Source organism: Anticarsia gemmatalis, chromosome 12 (assembly GCF_050436995.1).
Source record: "Anticarsia gemmatalis isolate Benzon Research Colony breed Stoneville strain chromosome 12, ilAntGemm2 primary, whole genome shotgun sequence".
Lineage (NCBI taxonomy): Eukaryota > Metazoa > Arthropoda > Insecta > Lepidoptera > Erebidae > Anticarsia > Anticarsia gemmatalis.
This window is the reverse complement of record NC_134756.1, coordinates 12,284,338-12,305,132: the sequence shown is the minus strand read 5'-3', so window position 1 is coordinate 12,305,132 and position 20,795 is coordinate 12,284,338. Positions and strand designations below refer to the sequence as shown.

General features: G+C 32.0%; 1 protein-coding gene across 4 annotated transcripts in view; it reads left to right on the top strand.

Annotated features, from left to right (window-relative positions):
* The window catches only part of LOC142977093 (neuroglobin-like), a 119,300-nt gene that overhangs the window by 44,102 nt on the left and 54,403 nt on the right, over positions 1–20,795 (top strand). For 2 of the 4 annotated variants that reach the window (XM_076120805.1, XM_076120806.1), the window contains one exon: positions 14,539–14,587. The exons of the other annotated variants lie outside the window; for them this stretch is intronic. The gene's annotated coding sequence lies outside the window, so the exon portion shown is untranslated. The remainder of the gene's footprint in view (positions 1–14,538; positions 14,588–20,795) is intronic. 4 annotated transcript variants of the gene reach the window in all.

The following is a 20,795-nucleotide window of genomic DNA, read 5'->3' as shown; positions in this document are numbered from 1 at the left end:
GCAGGGTTTTAGGTTTCCACGCCGCTACCATTGCGATGGGAGGTCGTGGGTTTGATTCCCACGCGTTATTTGTGCGATCCACAAATAATTGCTTCGGGTTTAGTTGTACTTTGTGTCTGTTTTTTGTATGTTTGTAAAAGTCCCCGCGACACAAGAGCAATTCTAAGTGCGAGAGTTGTCTTAAAAAAAGAAGAGGCGTGCCTTTTCGACAAGCTTATTTCTAAAGCCAGCAATCTAATTTATCGACAAGTTATTGTGTAAAGCCTTTACATGAACCTTATCAAATATTGGCTACGACTTCGTGCAACGTAATAATTGGAGTAAAACCGCGATGTCCAACTAGTCTCAGACAGTATAACCTCCTAAGTTTCGGTTCAAACATTGAGAATCTAGCTGTACGAACTAGAAACCTATTATCTATACCTATTCAACCGCTACCATACACGTAAAGAGTCTATAAAAACTACAAAACATTTTATATGACTTCATACATAAGACGATACTAATCTCGCTAAGACTCTACGAGAGGCAACGTAATCAAATAGAGCATCTCTACATCTCTACATCGTGTGATATCTTAGCATCTCTGTATAAGTAGAGACGAGATGAAAGGCGCTTTAATTATGTCGTGTAGAGGTTATTTTTGACTTTATTTTGTTGGTAGAGATTTATTTTTAGGTATTGTTTAATATGTAACGTGATATTATACGTATTTTTAAGAAATTTAATGCCTCCCATTGAATGAAGATTAACGTATTCTAGTTATTTTAATAGAGGAAAGTTCTTATTACACGAAACCATTTTTTTATTCACCTAATATTTCCTTTTCGTGTTGTTATTAGTATTAAAAAGGTTACATTTCATTTGAAAAATATATAATCGCTATTCCCAGTTCATACATTGACTTACTAAACCGTTTATATAGCATCAAATTTGGCTATAATATATGTATGTACATACCAGCGAATAGGTAATAACCTCTTTACAATATTCCTTTTATAAATTCATCGTAAACACTCTTTGATCTCAAACATCCCTAAACTCTCAATAATCCATGTTTTTCTTTCACAAACGAGAAAACTAATTAGAACACACAAAGCTTTGGAAAACAACATACTCGAACCGTTATATACACGTTATTATCTACTGCAAGCCTTAATCATCAATAAGTAAGGAAATATGAAGAATTATAACGAAAAACATAACATGGAAAAAGCAACTCTATATTCCGAACGTAAAGGTTAACTTTTGATCGTACCAACAATCTTTACAATGAACAATGTAAAATAAACTCTATTGGGTATATGATAGGGTTGATTTTCGAATGTTTTCATAAAAGCCTAAGGCTGTGTTCGCATAAAACAATGTTGGATTCTCATAATCGAGTTTTCTGTTCATTTGGAATAAGAGATTGGTAGAAAATTGTTAAACGAAGGGGGATTACACCATGCACTTAACCGGCGTTAATGACGTCACGTTAAACTTAATTATGTTGAAAGTGTAAACGTTAAATGGAAGGAAATTCGCTTTATTATTATATCAATGGAAACTTTAATGGATTGGATCAAAAACGCGTTTGAGAGGAATATGTATTTCCTTTACTTAGTACACCAATAACCAGCGCCTCTAGTGGTGGAAATAGGAACTAATACGCTAGCTGTTTGCCTTTCTTCATAATTATATTGTTATACTATTAAGACTGTTCTCTGAATTCCTGATGCCAGTAAAATTAACGGTTATCAAGATGTTCCTATTTCGTATTTAGTTAATGGCACGAACGTTCTATGATTTGCTACGTGGTCTTAGGACGTTAACAAAATATAAAAATTACTCAGAATATTTCATATCCTTTATCTCATTAAAATCCGATGAGTTTAAACGCTACACTTAAAAATCATATTATTCGCAACATACATACTCAAAAACCATACATAGTTGTACAGAAAACATATATTATATATTTTTTTGATATAATAATTTTCCTGCATCTCTTTCCTTACACTCCAGTTTTTCCATTTTATTTTATAAATGCCTCGTTACCTCTCTTGACGATTGTTCGCGAATGACAAGACGTTGCAATATAAATGTAGCCCTTTGTCCAATAAGTCACGGACGGTTGTTATTATTTTATCAATTCCTTTTTATCCAATTGTGTAAGGTTATAGGAAAATTATGTGGTTTTTCTTGTACTATGTGGTGAGAATATTAGTAAATAATGAGATAAAGTGGGTTATTATCGTGCGTAAAGCAAAAAGAAGCTTTAACTTCAGTAAAAAAGGAAATCAAAACCATTTTAACTGGAGTTGGTGAAACCAACCACTGAAAAGTCCCTGGTTTACCAATTATGTATGGGTGTCATATCAATACCACTCTTAGATTATTATTTACGTAATCAAAATATTATTTCAGTGTAGTGTGTGTGTTCATTGTGAACATTGAAATTAATTCTATATTTTGTTATATACCTACAATTAATGTAAATATTCCGAATGCCTTACAGGATGAAAACTTTAAGGCATTTCATATGCGCTTGTTTATGATAAAAAATATAGTATACGCTAAAAAAACAGAACAAACACATTTTCAGATAAACAGTACACATTACCGATACTGCATTCGTTCGTATCTAACCCTACAACGTTTATAAACCTGCACACGTTTTCCAGCCTACTTCCCTCACATACTCGTAGTTTATTTAGAAAAATAAACATAGCCTTTGTTCAATTTTCATTCTGTTTCGTTGAATGAAAACGTTGGTTTTTAAACAAATCTCTACGTGCTATGATAATGGCTGGAAATTTGCGTGGGTGTTTTTTTGTTAAAGTACTTTATGTGTTTGTGGCTTTGCTGTACGAATAAAAATACTATTGATTTAACCAATTTAAAGCGCAAGAGATATAAGAATTTGTGCAATTTCTGCACATTATTGGGCTAAAGCTTTAAATAAGTATATTATTTAATGTATTATCTTTAGCTAATATATCACAATTAAGCAGGGAATTATATAAATAGGTTCAATACTAATACTCGTTTACTTTCTCCTGCTTCAATCGAGTCACGAATTCTATTTTTTTTTCTCGTGAAAAGAAATACGACATTCTGTAATTACATAACTACTTTACTGCATTATTTGATACTATATTTTATGAACATAAGTTAAGTGTTAATCTCTGTAAATTTTCTCAGTGTATTAATTTGTAAATACCTATAATACTACTATTACAATTTAATTCCGACATACCCGATCGTATCAAAAGTCAAAGGGACTAAGCCTCTCACACAGACACACACACACACACACACACACACACACAAACACACACACGTACTGACACATTATCATAGTAATATATACATACATCATCCTTACATATGACAGAGGCAGTAGGGCGTAAAACTTTTTGAAATGGGGCGACCCGGGGCTGAAAAGGGCCCAAATTAGTTTTGGGCCCTAAGGGCCGGGGCGTTTTGACAACACGTGTTACGCTAATATTCTTAAATGTCGTGTTCTATTATTTCCATTACGATTTTGGTTTACATATTCAGTTTAATTGTTGTTCGTGTTACCTGTTGGGACTGGCCTACTTTTAGAACATCTGTTATGAACGAAGAAATATTATAATAGATTGCACTTTATCACCAGTCAACTTGCGACTACCCTGAGGGGAATTTTTATCACTAGAGACCATTGATAACCGTGGTTTGTAGGAATAAATTAAAGTAGGCAAGGCAGCAGCATCTAGCAAAGTGAACATAAAAACTGTTGATCACGGTGTTTCTAGCGAAAAATTTAGTTTTGAAAAAAATAGCACAGCATTTTCCTCGAAATTTTATTTCTAACCTATAATGATTTTACCTAAATACCCAACCCAAAATCTCCGATTTACCTAAAACACAAAAAATCACATAACAAAAGGTAACCAACTCGATTATTTAAGCAGGGACCACCGCGGAATAAATAGGATCTAATAAATGTTATTTGGGACCAAAGTACTGCGAGATAAACTTTATACACCTACCCCTAACCCTTTACAAAATCTAATCAAGATAAATTTATTCATCTAAGTTTATAGGAAGCACCTACTGTAAAACATGTAGCTTCATTTGACAGGAATTTGGGACTGAAATTGTATAGCATTTTGAATTATACAGACCCTTTAGAAGCGATTGGTCACTTATTAGAACAGTGGACTAGCGTGAAAGGTATTACATGTATGGTAGACTTCACATTAAAACCGGCAATATTATAAACCCCACCTAATAAAACAGCATTTTTAGCTACCTGTCTATCTTAAAAAAACATAACACATACACCTTCAATACATACATGTATTATTTTACTACAGAATGTTCGTAAAAAAATAAATTAGGAAAAGAGTTAAAGACTCTATAAATAGTACCTATCTAATTTCCTAATTTGTGACATAAACTCAGTTGAAATACGAACGAAAAACCTTAAACGAATTTAAAAAACCGCTATTTTCGCTAATATACATTCGTACAAGAAATTTATTTTAAGCGCAAATAAAAAGCAAAACTCTATACTAATTAAAGTTATTAAACTTAACATATTACGCAAGAATATATTCCTAACACCATACACAGTCTATAAAACAAAAACAAATACAAACATACGATGTATTGGAATATGAAAGTAAATAACAACTTGGCTCTCTCCATACGGAGGAAAACGATACAATATCATAGACAGATTTATGTTGTGAAAGTAATAAAATAATATCGAAACAAGCATATTTTATGTGATACATAGTATAAATAAATAACCAGTATTATGGAGTTCCACATTGCTATGCTGGCAACCATGTCATAGCGTTCTTTTGTTTATTTTTTTTTGAGAATCATCTATGAAACTACTGAACTAATTCAAAAGACGTATGGACATACATACATACATAAAATCACGCCATTTGCTATAAGGGTTGGCAGAGAACAAATACATGTTCATATTGTTCATCATTCTTATATTATTCATCCACGTTCCATAAATCTTTATTGCTATTTCTGTTTAACATTAAATGCTATTAAAATTTATTTGTTTGTCTGATACGCTATAACAATTATTGGGCTGCTAAACGGATTTAAAAATTAAATAGTTAAAGACCAGGGTTCAAACCTCGGTTACCTACAGTTTTCTTTTTCACCAATCACACGAAATAAGCAGCCTCTCTCCAATTATTGTCCAAAAACGACCAATATGTTTACAAAAGCATTACCACTTTACTCCACCTAAAGCTAAACTACTTTAAATCATTCACAACACATTATGAAAGTTCCAATAACTGTAAGGAAACTATTTACCGGTACAATTTTCCGTTTGAGCGTGTGCTGCAATATTTCAGGCACCATTAAGTGCGGATGCAATCATTGCTTACTCTAGCGATACTTTCAATAGGAGTCGTTGAATAAGTGTTTAATATTTCTTGTTGGACCTTTCATATTCGTAATTGAATTTTATTTCAATTTATTTGATGGGATTTAAAAGGTGTGTGATGCTTTTTATTTGCAGAATATACGCTGGTTTGATTAAACAGTTTAAACTAAATTGGTTATATAATGGCTTGCGATTAATTATTACCTAATCTTATGATCTTAAAATACTAAAGCATATTTAAAAAGCGCTAGCTTTTCCGAAACGGTGGTAGACAAAAAATATTTTAACGATTTCAAATACCTTTTAAAGTTTATGAAATAAAGCATATTTAACTTTGACTTGGATTTTTCCTCCATAGCTGGGCTAAAGTGGTCCTGACAGTATTAGTGGGTTTGAAATAAGTATAGCTTGCAAATCAAACGCGAATAAATACATATCGTTTTTTTTTACTGATTCGGGGCATTGTCTGGTCTCTACCTACAGTACCTACTTTTACAGGAAAAAGGCGTGATTTTATGTGCTTACGCAATTTGTTACACTTTTACTTGAATACACTACTCTACCATAAACTTCTCTTGATCTCATTCCATACAAAATTTAATATCCACTGCACAACCAATCTCCCCATCGAAACCCAATCTCCCAATCAATGTATATCACTATAAATATCTCATAAATATGTCCATATCATCCATACATTCATGTCCGAGCTGTCCAAAATATCGCTCGACTTAATGCTCAATATCCTTCACATTTGACATAATAACGGTGTTTATTCTCAGAAATATTGCGATATTTTTAGAACTGTCTGGTTTCTTTTGTAAATGGAAAGGTGGAAATAATGTTGGTGTAAGTATATTTTATCCGCTTTGAGAAGATATCAATCATGTTAGTACATTTTGACGGGTCTATCGGTGCAATTATTAAAATGGTCCTTATTTGCGGACGCTTAGCTACGGCCTCCCTATGATATGCTCCCATTGAATATGATCAAACAATAAGGTGCACGTTTCGGACGTATTGTTTAAGTTACTAGTCTGACCGTTCGTAGTTCATGTTTGTTATTAATCGTTTAAAGTTCTTTAGTTTTCCTAACATTTTTTCCTAACATGAGTACTAAGTTACGAGTCAAACTTTTGCATCAACCTGATTTTTTCTAAGTTGTTACGCTAATGTTGCTAATTTACTTACAATTACTTAGCATACAGAGGTATCCACTATGGTACTAATAGCAACTTAATTAAACACCACATTATATAACCTTAATCAATAAACTGATTCAAATACCACAATAAAACGAGTACATAATATAATCACTACAAATAATATTAATAACTTAAACTAGAGGTACAATTTAAAACCACTTATATCCAGTTATCTGATCGCTAACTGTCGATAAACTATAATTAATTACTATCATTTATCAAAGAGGTTTTTCTTGGAACAAATCTCGTTACCGAGGAAATTGTGTCGCTTTCCTGGATGAAAAGTGTTGGCTATTATACCGTGATGAGATTCTGCTTTTATATTTAGCGTTTATTAAAGTGTAGTTGTGAAATTGTAATAAATATAAGCTGGAACTATGAAAAGAATATTCCAATATCAACTTTATTGAAAAGTAAAATATTTTGTACATAAAACTTACGTAGGTTTGGATTACTTACACAGTTTGATAACACACCTAATACTCAGCCGAACGGTTATATGGTAGTCAGATATCGATTAATTTACCAACGTTTGATACTTTTAAAGTATAGAGATAAATCAGACAATAGTTTCTGCATGAGTTGTGCATCGTCTCAGGGCACTTGAAGGAATTTTAACTAACTTACTATGTGTAAGAGTAATGGATTTATAGTTCCAAATCAGCGCAGATAGAGTGTTGAACTCAGATCAAAATCAAAAGGATTGCTGTGGTCAACTGTGGTGTGAAATGGTATAGTCATAGAACTTATTACAAATAACACAGCTCCATAGAAGTATTCACTATACGACAGTATACATTATGTACGTCTACAACACGTATATGAAATGAAACATCTAATAATACCAAAGGCACGTAATCCCAATCGGTATTGTTCATTAATTACTCAGCACCATAGGTTTATTGTCCCACTAATTGCAATATTAACTTGCTAAGACGTATGCAGTATTGATGTGGTATTCAGTATAGCTTTAAATACTTGTTAATATAACACTATAAGTAAAATTTTGCCCCATTGTTATGGTAATTTAAACTCATAGAAATAAGCATAGTTTGCTTTTTTTTATAAACAGACATAGTTTATAAAAAATATTAAAAGGAGCTATGTCAGACATGGAGATAAAGATTATTCAAATCTCACACACACATTGCACTATTGACGTAAACATTAACTATTATAGATCTCAGAGCTTACTTGACCAGTTAACAAAAATAATGTTAATTCCGCAACCCTTTCCTGTAGATACCTGGTTTACCAATAGGTACAATGTTCACCAAACCAAAGTTCGTTCACACAAAATCCCATGAAAACATACTCGAGATCTCGTATTCGCACCTGAGTCTGAAAATAAACCGAATCATATCTGTTTACTTCGTGCGTTTAAAATTTATGTTTGTCGAGGACACAGCCTTCAAAACAAATGAATAATTCATACCGCCTGGCTATATTTTTACGACGAAACGTCGGCATTTTCAGGAGCCGTTTCGAGAGTCTAATGGCTGAAATGTGATAGTGGTTTTCCATAGTTGTCCCATTTTTTTAGAATAAATTAGGTGCTTTGTGAAGATTTGTGAGTGACAAAATTTTGATGATAAATAATATTTTTTTCAAGAAGATTGGACGGAGTACCGAAAAAAAGTTCTAAGTGCTAATGCTTAAGATTGCAGAGGAAAAGAGATTTTTTAGCAAAATATTTTTTGTAACTTCATTACTGAATTCAACATTTATTAAATTTTCTACGTTTTTTTACCGAAAGTATTACTTCTTATTTCGGTAGAAAGCCTTACTTATCATAACTTTTAATGTACCTCTTTTCTGTTCCTTAGGATATACTAACCAACATGCGAATTACATACGATTATTTTGTATGTTGTTTGCATGCACGAACACGTATCCCAACTAGCACACAAGCTGCTTATACAGTCGTTATACAGCCTGATAGTTGCATAAGAGTCGTTCAAATGCTGTACAATTCTCTATAAGTTCTATACTAGCTATTTAAAAAACCCTTTAACAGCTAGGCGGGACAGTAGCCGTTTAGTAGGAAACTAATGACTTATAGTGATATATGAGCATGTAATTGCATCGCTAGACAGCCTAGGGAAGTATAACTGAGTTAATGGAATCTTCTATAACACCGTTAACTGTATAAGGGGACTTTAGGAGATAAAGGAGTTTAAACGGAGTTATGCGTTGCGCTTATAGCGCTCAAGAGCGTAAATAAGCTTTTTGTAATGCCTTAGGTTCTATAACAGATTTTTTTAGGGCTAGTGTATTACTCATCTATAAAAGAGTTGCGTAGGTCTTTAATAGCGCCTTGAGCGTTATATCAGATATTTATATGGCTTCTGTACGGCAAATAAATGTATAAGGTATCATTCGAAACATTTTTACAGCCATGGGGATTACAGAATTATGTTAAGCACCTAAAGCGCTATAACCGAGTAATATACCTTTATACTAAAGCTTAAAATTATTATCATAATATATTTACATAGGTGGTGGTTCAGTCTGTCAACTGTTTTTAGAGAATAAATAAAATAAATAAAATAAATAAAATAAATAAAATAAATAAAATAAATAAAATAAATAAAATAAATAAAATAAATAAAATAAATAAAATAAATAAAATAAATAAAATAAATAAAATAAATAAAATAAATAAAATAAATAAAATAAATAAAATAAATAAAATAAATAAAATAAATAAAATAAATAAAATAAATAAAATAAATAAAATAAATAAAATAAATAAAATAAATAAAATAAATAAAATAAATAAAATAAATAAAATAAATAAAATAAATAAAATAAATAAAATAAATAAAATAAATAAAATAAATAAAATAAATAAAATAAATAAAATAAATAAAATAAATAAAATAAATAAAATAAATAAAATAAATAAAATAAATAAAATAAATAAAATAAATAAAATAAATAAAAAAAAATGATTTTCAAACTATTTTAATATTCAACGACTGACCCCTAAAAGTACGAGTAAAATGCTGGTGTGCGACCAAAACAGTTATATTGAAGCACTCTTATGCCACAACTGCAGAACCTTGAGGTCTACAACAGCAAACACTAGAGCCTTTGTACAGCTTAAGGCGCTAGAGCAGATGTAACCAACTCTGAGAGCTGCTTGATCGAGACGCCATTATAGCATTTGGTAAACATATTTTTTGAGGTTATTACGATCTTTTGAAGATCATATAAATCTATAGCCTGGTAACGTTAACATAATTAAAATCATTTTTTATTACCTATAACCCTAATTAAATTATCTGTAACCCTCAAAGTCTTATTTATGTTCAAAATACAATTTCCAAATCCACATATCTATATAATTTTTGCATTTAAAACTGAATATTTTGAGGGCGCATGAAAATATTGACGATAATATACACATATATTGACAGCAAACTGGAACTCGCACTTTCATATCACGTACACAAAGAAATAAAAGCGATAGACTACTTGTTATTTTAATAATCCAATCCGTAAAAATAAAATGTCTCCTCATTTGTCACTGATGATTCATTTTAAAAAAATATATTTAGTTTACACCATAATAAACCGACCATATTACTAATTTAGAGCGTTAGCATTTATAACCGTTACACAGTAGCGCTAAAATAAGGTAAAGGTGGTATAATCGCGCTGCAAGAGCTTTTTCGAACGCTCGTGGCGCTAACCACCTCTGTAGCACAGCTGGTAAGCGCCACGAAGCTGCGAAAAAGCTCTTGTAGCGCGATTATACCACCTTCATCTTATTTTAGCGCTCCTGTATTACTACTATACTACGTACTATTATAATTACTATTTACGACCACTGTAGATCCAATATCGAGCTATAAGCTGGACAGTATGGGCCTATTTGACGCTACAAGAGATCTGTAGCCGCTTATAGAACCACTATACTTCTTACTAAGGAGCCTAAGGCGTTATAAAAATCCTCTAACCGGCCATTGTGCAGCTTGTTATAGCGCTTGTGTGCTAGTTGGGATGTATCTAAAAATATTAGAATTCTCAGGTTTTCTCTTCCACTACATTCAATCAAAAAAGGAATATGGAACCATATAATTTTGGAGTAATTTCTAACGTCATTTGCAGGAAATAAATTTCTCAACATATACTAGTTATTTATAGAACTTACTTCTCATAAAACTACGAAACAAGTTCTAGGTTGTGAACGCTATATTTCATATTTCTTTTATAACATAAGTGGTAGAATTTCGGCCAAAAGGTTACGGACATCAAGTTTTTTATTACTTAGCCGCAAGAATATTTTATGTGAAAAGGAAGTAGAGCCTAAAAACCTGAATAAGGAATATTTCAGCCAGAGAAATATAATAATAATATTTCGGAACTTACTCTATAAATTAGTAAAATATGTTAATCTAGATTATAGTTTACCTTAAGCCATAATACATTTCAAACAAAATGAAGGTTTTGTATCCAAGTAACACAAACTATTTTTAGATTTAATTCTGCTAGGATTTTGGTAATGTTTGTAATTAGAATGAACTCACTCCACATTAGTACGTGCACAGATATTTAAAAAAAAACGGGTTTGTTTCGAACACAGAAATACAACAGCCGAGTTTAGTTTTCATTCATTCTGTATGAAGATTATAACCTATACAACCACATAATAATAATACCTTTGATTAAAGGTCGTTTATCCTAGCGCCTTGAAATATTCACAAATAAAATTAATCAAATTATAAAAGCGGTGACGTAATAATTATTAAAGCTTATCCTAACCAATGAGATCACCGCAAACGAGGACTTCGAAATCCAAAATTAAATAATCTAATTCGCTCTTTAGCCCATTGGCTATCCATTTGATAATTTCAATTAATCCCATTGGTCATAGTCCAATTTAGTTAAATTTCGAACACCACTAATTTGCAATCATTTAATTGGTAATTTCAAATAATTGATTTGATTTAGTTTTACTGAAAATCGTTTGGAAATGGACGACCATTTAGTTTTCAGTTTAGCTTTAATCAAATTAAATCAATTTGTGTTTATCCTGTTGGTAAAACATTATGTATCTCGTTTTAGGCAGTCATTTAAACGTTTTTTTAGTAATTACCATTTCATCAGGGAAAAACATATCTCCAAACTTTTTGTAAGAATTTAAAAAAACAATTGGCTGATCCGGGAATAGTACTCACGTTTCTATGATTATGTGAGAAACCCCAATTTAAGTCACACTAAAGCAGTTTTATTCAGTATAATTTTCAGTTTTAAACCCCTCTTTTAAATAAATATCCGTCTGAGCAAATATAAAACTATTAGTATAAGTATAAACGTGTCATAAAGTGTAAAAATAAATGTCAAAGAGCGGTCATTCACCTGTGGTGTTCCCCTATAACTGTACCATATTAAGCCATCGAAGCAATTTATCACATCGAGAATTTATGACGCTCGTTATAGAAAGTCCAGAAAAATTGTCGACTCTTTTACGGTGTGTTTTACTGAAACTTGCCTGGGGTGTTTTTAAGGCAATGATAGTTTTTTCAAAGATGAATATGTATGTTACATTTCGTTAATTTGCTTTCAATATGCCTTGTACAAGACTAGGCTATAATTAATTATCAAATAGGACTAGGCTATAATTACCTAAAAATCAAACTTAGGACCTGCGGGAATAATATACTTAATGAGCTTTATACGTCCTAAAAACTGTTAAATTTGAATTTTATTTGAGTGTCGTAAACAAAATATTTAAGTAGTTCAAAATTCTCTTTAATATAACTTTACAAATACGTTTTATAGATAGTTTAAAAGGTGTTTTCAACTTTTAGGGGATTGAAAATGGGGAACCAGACAGTATGAAAGGTATTATATTTTCACATTAACTCTGATAAGAATGGGAAAGAATGTTCATACATAATGCGAAAAGACTTTTTCCCTGAACTAATATTTTGTTTTGGCAAGGTATAGGTACAGGAACACTTTTAAACATTTGTTATATGAGGAGCGAATGCTTACACTATCACTGCCTCTTTTTACAGCTACTATAAACGTTAAAGTTTGTATTTGTTCCTATTACAACCAAAATCGGTTGAATGAATTTCGATAGAATTTGTCTATTAACTGGAGCAAAATATATGACGTATATGTTTTTACCCGAGTAATATTCTGGTTGACACGGATGAATTCACTAGCTCAAAAAATAAATGTTTCGAAAATTCCAAAACATTAAAAATCTTAGCATTTTATTATGGTAAGATTGAAAATGTGATGTAAATATTCAAACGACTCTTCAGCTAACGACGGGGAGGGTTGAGGGGTTGAGGGGTGGTAATGATAATCATTGCATACATGAATACGTTTAATGATAACGACCTGTTATAACGTCTATTTATCATTATTATAATATTTTTAGAAATTGGGTTTTTGGGTTATACATAATTATAATTTGGACCATTTTTTACGAAGAACATGGCTGCTTAAGCAAGCAATCAGCTTTGATATAAAATGATCATAATTATATTTATTTCGGATTTTGTTTAATAGGTACCTATATTTTTCATTTTATATAAAAAATGGTGTGAATTCTTTATGAAGATTTTTTATGTGGTGGTCCTTGTAACGAAAGATTGATTCTTGGCACGAAATCTTGTATGATGCTTTTCTACGGTATAAAACTGGTCACTGCTTCATAGAATATTGCATTACATTTCGAGAAATAGTCCCCAAGAACAGCAAATTAAAATGCATGAAAACTTATTTCATAGAACTGTAAGTAAAAGATTAATTACTATTTTTCTACTCCTACGAGAACTGGGCGTGAAAACGAGAATAAAGAGTATTTAAAAGTAAGTTTTTAAATTGCCGTTTTAACTTTAGTTCAGACACTGAACTTTGTCCTTGGCGTGTTTTATGGGAAAGAAGTTTCATTCATATTTTATGTGTTTTCATTTGCAGACGATAAAGTTTTCAAGGTGAATGACCTCTATTAACCGCTTTACTTTAAAGAATATACTTAATGTTACTGAAATAAAAAAAAATATGTAAAATAACGTGATAAATATAATAAAAAATTAATTTTAATTGAAAACAAAACTCGAAATTAAACGTAATTTTAAATTCCTTTTAGTTATTTCAATATTATTTTCAAACAAACACGCATCCTTACACACTGTATTCTGACTTTATAACCAAGTAAGATTTTTCAGTAAGTTTTTAATTAATTAACGCAATATGGTGGGAAGAATCTGATTGTTCTTGCAATCGCACGTAGAACACTTGCGCATATAATAAATAGTTTTTGCTTGAAAGAAAGACAAACAAATTCCCACCTTCACACTTATAGCAGAATAAAGTATCAATATTTTTTTTATCGAAGTCAATCATAAACACCCTAAAACCTTGACATTTAATGATTTATCTTCAAGCAGCAGAGAACAAACCCGGGACTTCTACGTGTCGTTCAAAGAGATTAAAGTATTATCCTCATGATGGCCAGCCACGTCCATCTGCCTACGTTTTTATCTCACATTCACAAGCTTAGCGATTATGTACCGTAAGCCTTTGCTGAAAGAAATCCTTTCTTGAAACATCTAAATATAGAATGTTGTAATCTGCTTCGAGCGATATTTGTGGTATTTTTGAAATTTCGTTCTAAGCGGAAATATGATTGATAGTACAAAGGGGTTTTTGTTAAGGAAGAAATGTTGTCTTTTTGGAATAAATTATTAACTTAAATACTTAATAAATTAATAATTACGAAGTATTCTTATACTATAAATTCAGTGCTAATATAGCTATTATATCAGTCAACAATTTAAGTGATGACGAACTTTACCACTTATAGACAACGAAAATACTGATACAACAGGAACCTGTAATTATTTTATTAATCAACTACTAATGCATTTAAACAGTAAAATTCGATGCTAATCAACTCTTTTGTTGTTTCAGATTACTTTGATCATCACACGGAAACTACCAGCAGCACAAATTCCACCCCGTAAGTAAAACACCCACTTTCAACCCCAACAAAAGCGAACGGAAAAAACCTCGGAATAATTTAAAAAACAACACGAACAGAAAACAATTCGCGCAATCTCATCTTAACAAAATAAAGTTGTGAAACAAAATGAATTATCACACAATACATTATGCATGCCGTCGAGATACGGAACGATTGAATTGCTATTTTATGAAACAAACAATCTCTACCCACTGTTCGGGATTGGTTGGAACGTTGTACCGTGATTGGCTTTACTTTACAAGTATCGAGTGAGTTTGGAGAGTTTTTTGTTAGCATGGTGTTTTGTTCCCACCAGTTAGTGAGTAAATTCAGCCGCTCTCTGTAAAACTATAGATGTCCAGAGGAGAAACAATTGTATTATTCTCTTTTTGATTTCATAGTCTCTTTTCTTTGTCCTTTTAAAAAGTAAGAGCGGGAATTTGGTGTGTTTATGTATGTGTACGGGGAAAACTTTACCACTTACATGATTTTTACTTACTTTCTTACTTGCTTTCATGATTACTACATACGGATAGGCCAAAGTTTACGCGGGCTGCTGTTTTAATAAAATAATAATATTGAATACTAAAGATCAAAGCAATCATTGCTATGGTTACTCGCTTTCACACTGCGTTTTCTTATTCAATACAGTGAACAGAATATTTACATAAGTAATCATATATGTAGATAATTTATCTTTACCTTGAATGCTTAGACTTAACTAACTCTTTACCTTAATATAGTATTTATTTTTATAGTGTTTGTTCTAAGCCTGGATGTCAATCTATCTATATAAGTATGTATTTAGAAATATATAAGTATGTTTATCAGTTATTTGGTTACCATAGTAGAAGCTCTGCTTAGTTTGGAATCAAATGAAAGTGTGTGAGTTGTCCAATGATATGTTTTTATTTATTTATTTTGAGTTTTACCTGAACTAATACAATAGGTACTAAGGTTAATCACAATCATGCATCAACTGATTATACAGTTTCCTGATCGTGCAGTGATTGATCGTTCAGTTTAAACATGGCTGAACAAATGCGGTTGCTCTAATGGATGGACATTGCTTATGGTCGATAACGTTTCGGATTTGTACCTGTATTTTGTGGTTTTCATATTGAAATGAAGGTAAAACTACATTTGTTTGTTTTTGAAAAGTTTTACCAAAAATTCTATTCCCTGAATCCTTTGTGGTTTTTAACTAATCTCTGAAAATAAATGAAAGAAATAACCTACGCGGCGTAAATAAAGTGCCCGTTCATTTTATATTTGTACGTAGTTACTCAGCTTATTATTTTTCACTATTAATTGAATGTAGAAAATGATCTAAAACAGCAGTCTCTACGAAAATCCTAGGCCATAACTTTGAAACTTTTTGATTGCATGTTTAGAAGATCGAATATTTGCATTTTTCTATGGGAGTCAGCACGGAATCGTAGCCCATGCAACCTGGCCGTAAATTCAAGCAAATCAAAGAAAATATTGCATATGACATTACTTTTAACGACACCTTAACATAATATAACGAAAAATAAACAGGAATATATGAAAGAAAACTTATTTCACATTGATTTCAATGTACAAAATCCAACAATACGTCGTATCTCTTAAATCGTCTTACGTCACTTGCTTATAATACACAGTACATTCATACAAACAGTTTTGTCACAATCCAGACAAAGGAATCAGTTTTTCCTATCGATTTGTTATATCGCTGTCCTTTCAGCGACCCGATTTATACGTCGCTTAGTATTTGCGCTGAGTATTAGAAAAACGTTTACAATTTGCCGATATATTGTGAAGATTCTGCGAAATGTTATAGGTATTTTCTACCTTTAGGGTTTAACATCTATGATGAGGGTGAGTAAGGCAACAAAATTGTTTAATTTTGTTTATGTTCCATTGCACACTCTTGTATTCTCTAAGTATGTGGATAGATACTGTTAATCAGGACTTACATTTTAAATACGACAGAGTTGTTGTTGTTTATATAGTTGTTAAAAATGATACATGAGTAATCTTTGATAAAGGTAGATGTTTAACGTCACGTTAAAGATAACTTTTAGTTTAAAAACTCCATTTTTGATACTTTCGGGGTTTAACTTCGATAATAAATTCAGCCTTGAATTTACTCCCTTGACCACAAGTTTTGATTGAAAAAAAATTAAATATAGCAATTAACCAACATAAAAATTAACCTCAAAAAATTACAAAACCTATTGCCCCATAAAAATACCGATAACTAATCTTATATCAAACAATTAGCCACCATAGGGCTTAGATTTACAAGCTTTAGCCCATAACATTCTATATTCGCGCCATAACCGGTGATAACCGTTATTATGGATAACGTTGATAACGTGGTAACGTTGATAGTTGTGGTGACGTTATTGATACATGTACCGTTAGGGTTTTTTTCATTTTGATTGAGTATCTGTGATAATGATGTGTAATGATTTTAACTGTTGTTGTTGTAAGAATAAAGTTTATTTTGTAGTGTTTGTATGTGAATAAAAATTAAAAATTTAAGATTTTGTACGCACGTAATACAAGAAATCCGACGTTGTTTGTATTGAACGTTTTTTTTTTGTATTGAAGTTTGTGTAAAATCCCATAACATTCTTTATTCGGGCAATAACCGTTATTATGGATAACGTTGATAACACGATAACGTTGATAGTTGTGGTGACGTTATTGGTACATGTGTTGTTAGGTTTATAGATGACGAGTGTTTTTTTTTTTCATTTTGATTGAGTGTTTATGATAATGAGGGGTAATGATTTTAGTTGTTGTACTTATGTGTATAAAAGGTTGTTAAGAATATGTTTTAAATTTGATTTTGACTGTTCACACTGTGCAGAAGGGATACAGTGAACAATGAAGCGGATTTTTGTGTGTCACTGTCACCGTCAGGCACAGTCAGATACCATCGGACCGGTTGAGAAAAAAATACGGCGGCAGATATCAAAAACACCCTGACAGTTTTTGGTAAAAATATACTGTGTGACGGTACAAGTAAAAAATTACATTATATATGTAATAATACACTTTAGTTACAGTGATTGCTGAACCCTAAATTCTACAAATAAACCGGAATTTATTCACAAACGTAATCATTTGTCACAATCATACAACAATTTCAAAACACAAAATCACTGTATCCTTTGTACATAATCAACCCTTACACGTATCATTACCAACTCAACAACGCCTGTCATGCCTTCATAGTTAAAAAGCTCATCAAATGCATGCCAACGAGCAGTGTAACGCACACACGTCACGCTTGGGAACGCCATGACATCATGTCAGGGAACGTCATGTCTCCCTCAAAAGCGTTTGATCAAAGCTCGGCTGACGTTCTGGGAATACCGATACAACATACTTGTGACGTCATGTACGCAGACGTGACGGGGAGTTTAAAAAGAAATCTACTGAAATTGAAAATTTTCTACTGGCCCAGAATTTCTTCGTTCTTAGTTTTATAATATCTTAAGTTTTAGAAAATATTTTTTAAATGCCAATGGCCGCTCGCGGTGACCCGTTGGTAAGCGATCTGCTACTTTCATATCAAATGTTTTTGTAGGTAATTATTTTCAAGTCATGCTCGGGAAAATATACGCTCTAATTTCCAGGGTTAACGTATAGAACAGCAGTTTTACTGTTATCGACCGCTTTTTATATGGATAGCTGTAAATCAATCCAAAAAAAGTCCATACAAAAGTGTCAAAAATCAATCAAACGCCAGTCAATAAAGAGTCCTTCAGTCTGCTTTCACACCCGTACGACTTTATGAATAAATCTGTCACACCCAAATTCTAAAGCCAAGCCAATTGAAATATCGATCTCAAATAAAACTTTCTACCAAAAAAACACTGTAAACATTCAATTCAATGGCATGCCTGTAATTGAATGCGTGCGGCCGACGTGCACGCTTTTCAGTGAACGCGTGCCGACGACGTTGCACGCGTTTCATTGAGAATCGCGTGCAAGCAGGCCACCCTGTTAACTGGTGGATTTGTGAGCCATTCAACATGCCAGTAATTGTTCATAGTTGAATATGGGGAGTTTCATGAATGATCCATGTTACGCTTTGATTTTAGTATGCAAATTGGGGGTACAAAGTAAACGTAGATAACGTCTCTGTATCTTGTTTATGAATACCGCATGCGCGTGATTGTATATCATATCAAGTTATTGATGATATAACTAAGTCATTGAGATTTGAATTTATTTTATGTTTAGCAATGCCTCGCAGACCTTCATAAGTACACGTTTCAAAATAATTTTTACTTTTGTAGGTACATGAATAGAATAATTATTAGTCACAAAGTTTAAGAACTGTTTAATACCTAAATAAGAATAGCTCATTTGATAGAGTGTGAAATCTCAAGCTTAAAAAATTATATACCGTATTAATTCCTGTTGACGTGATTTCAGAGCCCATCAATTTTATTTTAAAATAAAGCAATCTTGCCTTGCCTGCTTGATGACGGAGTGGCAAATGATTTTGATTGCCTGTCAATACTTCCAAACCAAAATATTTGAAGCTACACAGATACAAGATCATCGTCCGGTATTCGGGCTACGTATTTCCCAATCTAATTATTTACCATTATCCAAACCTAAACATCCAAACAGACAATGAAACGAACCACATGCGCTAATATTTCAAATGCAAATAATTTCGGCATGCGTTGAATAATTTCTAACTGAATAGTTTAACACACTGATTCTAGTGATTCTCTATAATTTATTCTGTTTTGGATGCATTTACACAATCAGATTAATTTATGGTGGAACTAAATTATAGATAACTGTGGTCAGCACAACTCATTGAACATACCTAAAATTTTAACATCTCTGTGCACGTTCGCATATTTCAACAGTTTAATAATTATAATTAAACCGCCAAAATCATTGAAATACTTTGTCACTCAGGATTGAAATTTAAAAGTGCAGCCAAAAAATTGCCCATTCTCAACCCTTGAGTTTTCCATTTACAAAGAAATCTTCAGTCAATTTTGCCCTTGCTTTGATGTTTAGCATTATGCTTACATAAGGCATATTTTCAAGCTATTTCTGTGTAGAAAGTGATATTTTGGAGAACATATCTTTAGTAACAAAACATTTCTTCGCCAATTTTGCTTCGCTTTAAAGTACACTAGCTGACCCGCACAACTTCGCTTGCGTCACATAGGATAGAATGGGTCATCATGTTCCCCGTTTTTGTAACATCTTTCGTTGCTACTCCGCTATTAATGGCCGTAGCGTAATGTTATATAGCCTATAACCTTCCTCGATAAATGGACTATCTAATACCGAAATAATTTTTCAATTCGGACCAGTAGATCCTGAGATTAGCGCGTTCAAACAAACAAACTCTTCAGCTTTATAATATTAGTATAGATTAGTATAGATTTATTCGATTCCAAACCAAACCTAAGTCAGATATTCGAGTAAGCAGTTCGATTCGAGTTTCCATCACCCTTATATAACCCAGAGCACCACGTTCAATCCCTATTGACTTCATCCACATTCATACATCCGTACCTGACCTCTTTGAAACTAACAAATAAACAAACTTTCATATAAATAGTTTTAGTTTACAGAACAAATTGTTTGTATCAATGGAAAAATTCCCGGATCGACAGGTTTACGTGTTCCATTCGATAGGAGTGGTAGACTAAACGAATGTATCGCGATTGATATTAAATATTTCTGAGAAATTAAAATGAATCATACGTTATAGGTATTTTTTGTTCATGTAGCCATGAAATGTGTTCTGGTTGTTGAACTTTGAAATTGGGAGATGATGGAAATAAATAATAAAACTTTTTTTTTCAAACTGACTTTTATAAAACTCGGCATAAATACTTAATTTGAGATACTACTACTAATTTAATACGTAGCATCAGTGCCTCGATTCTCTACTACTATCGACTACCGACAACCGAACTGTCATCGAGAAATTTTGTATGAAAATCTGATCAGCGCCTCTGACGGGTGTCGTAGGAAACATTTTGGCAGTACATTCTAAATGTCAAAATTTCGATAGCTAGCCGGTTGTCGGTAGTTGATAGTAGTAGACAATCGAGGCACAGTAAGCCATCAAATATTAAATATCTAAACTCTAAATCATTAATTAAATAAACAAAATTGAAACCTGCCATAAATAAATGGTTGTAAAAACATTTGATTTGAA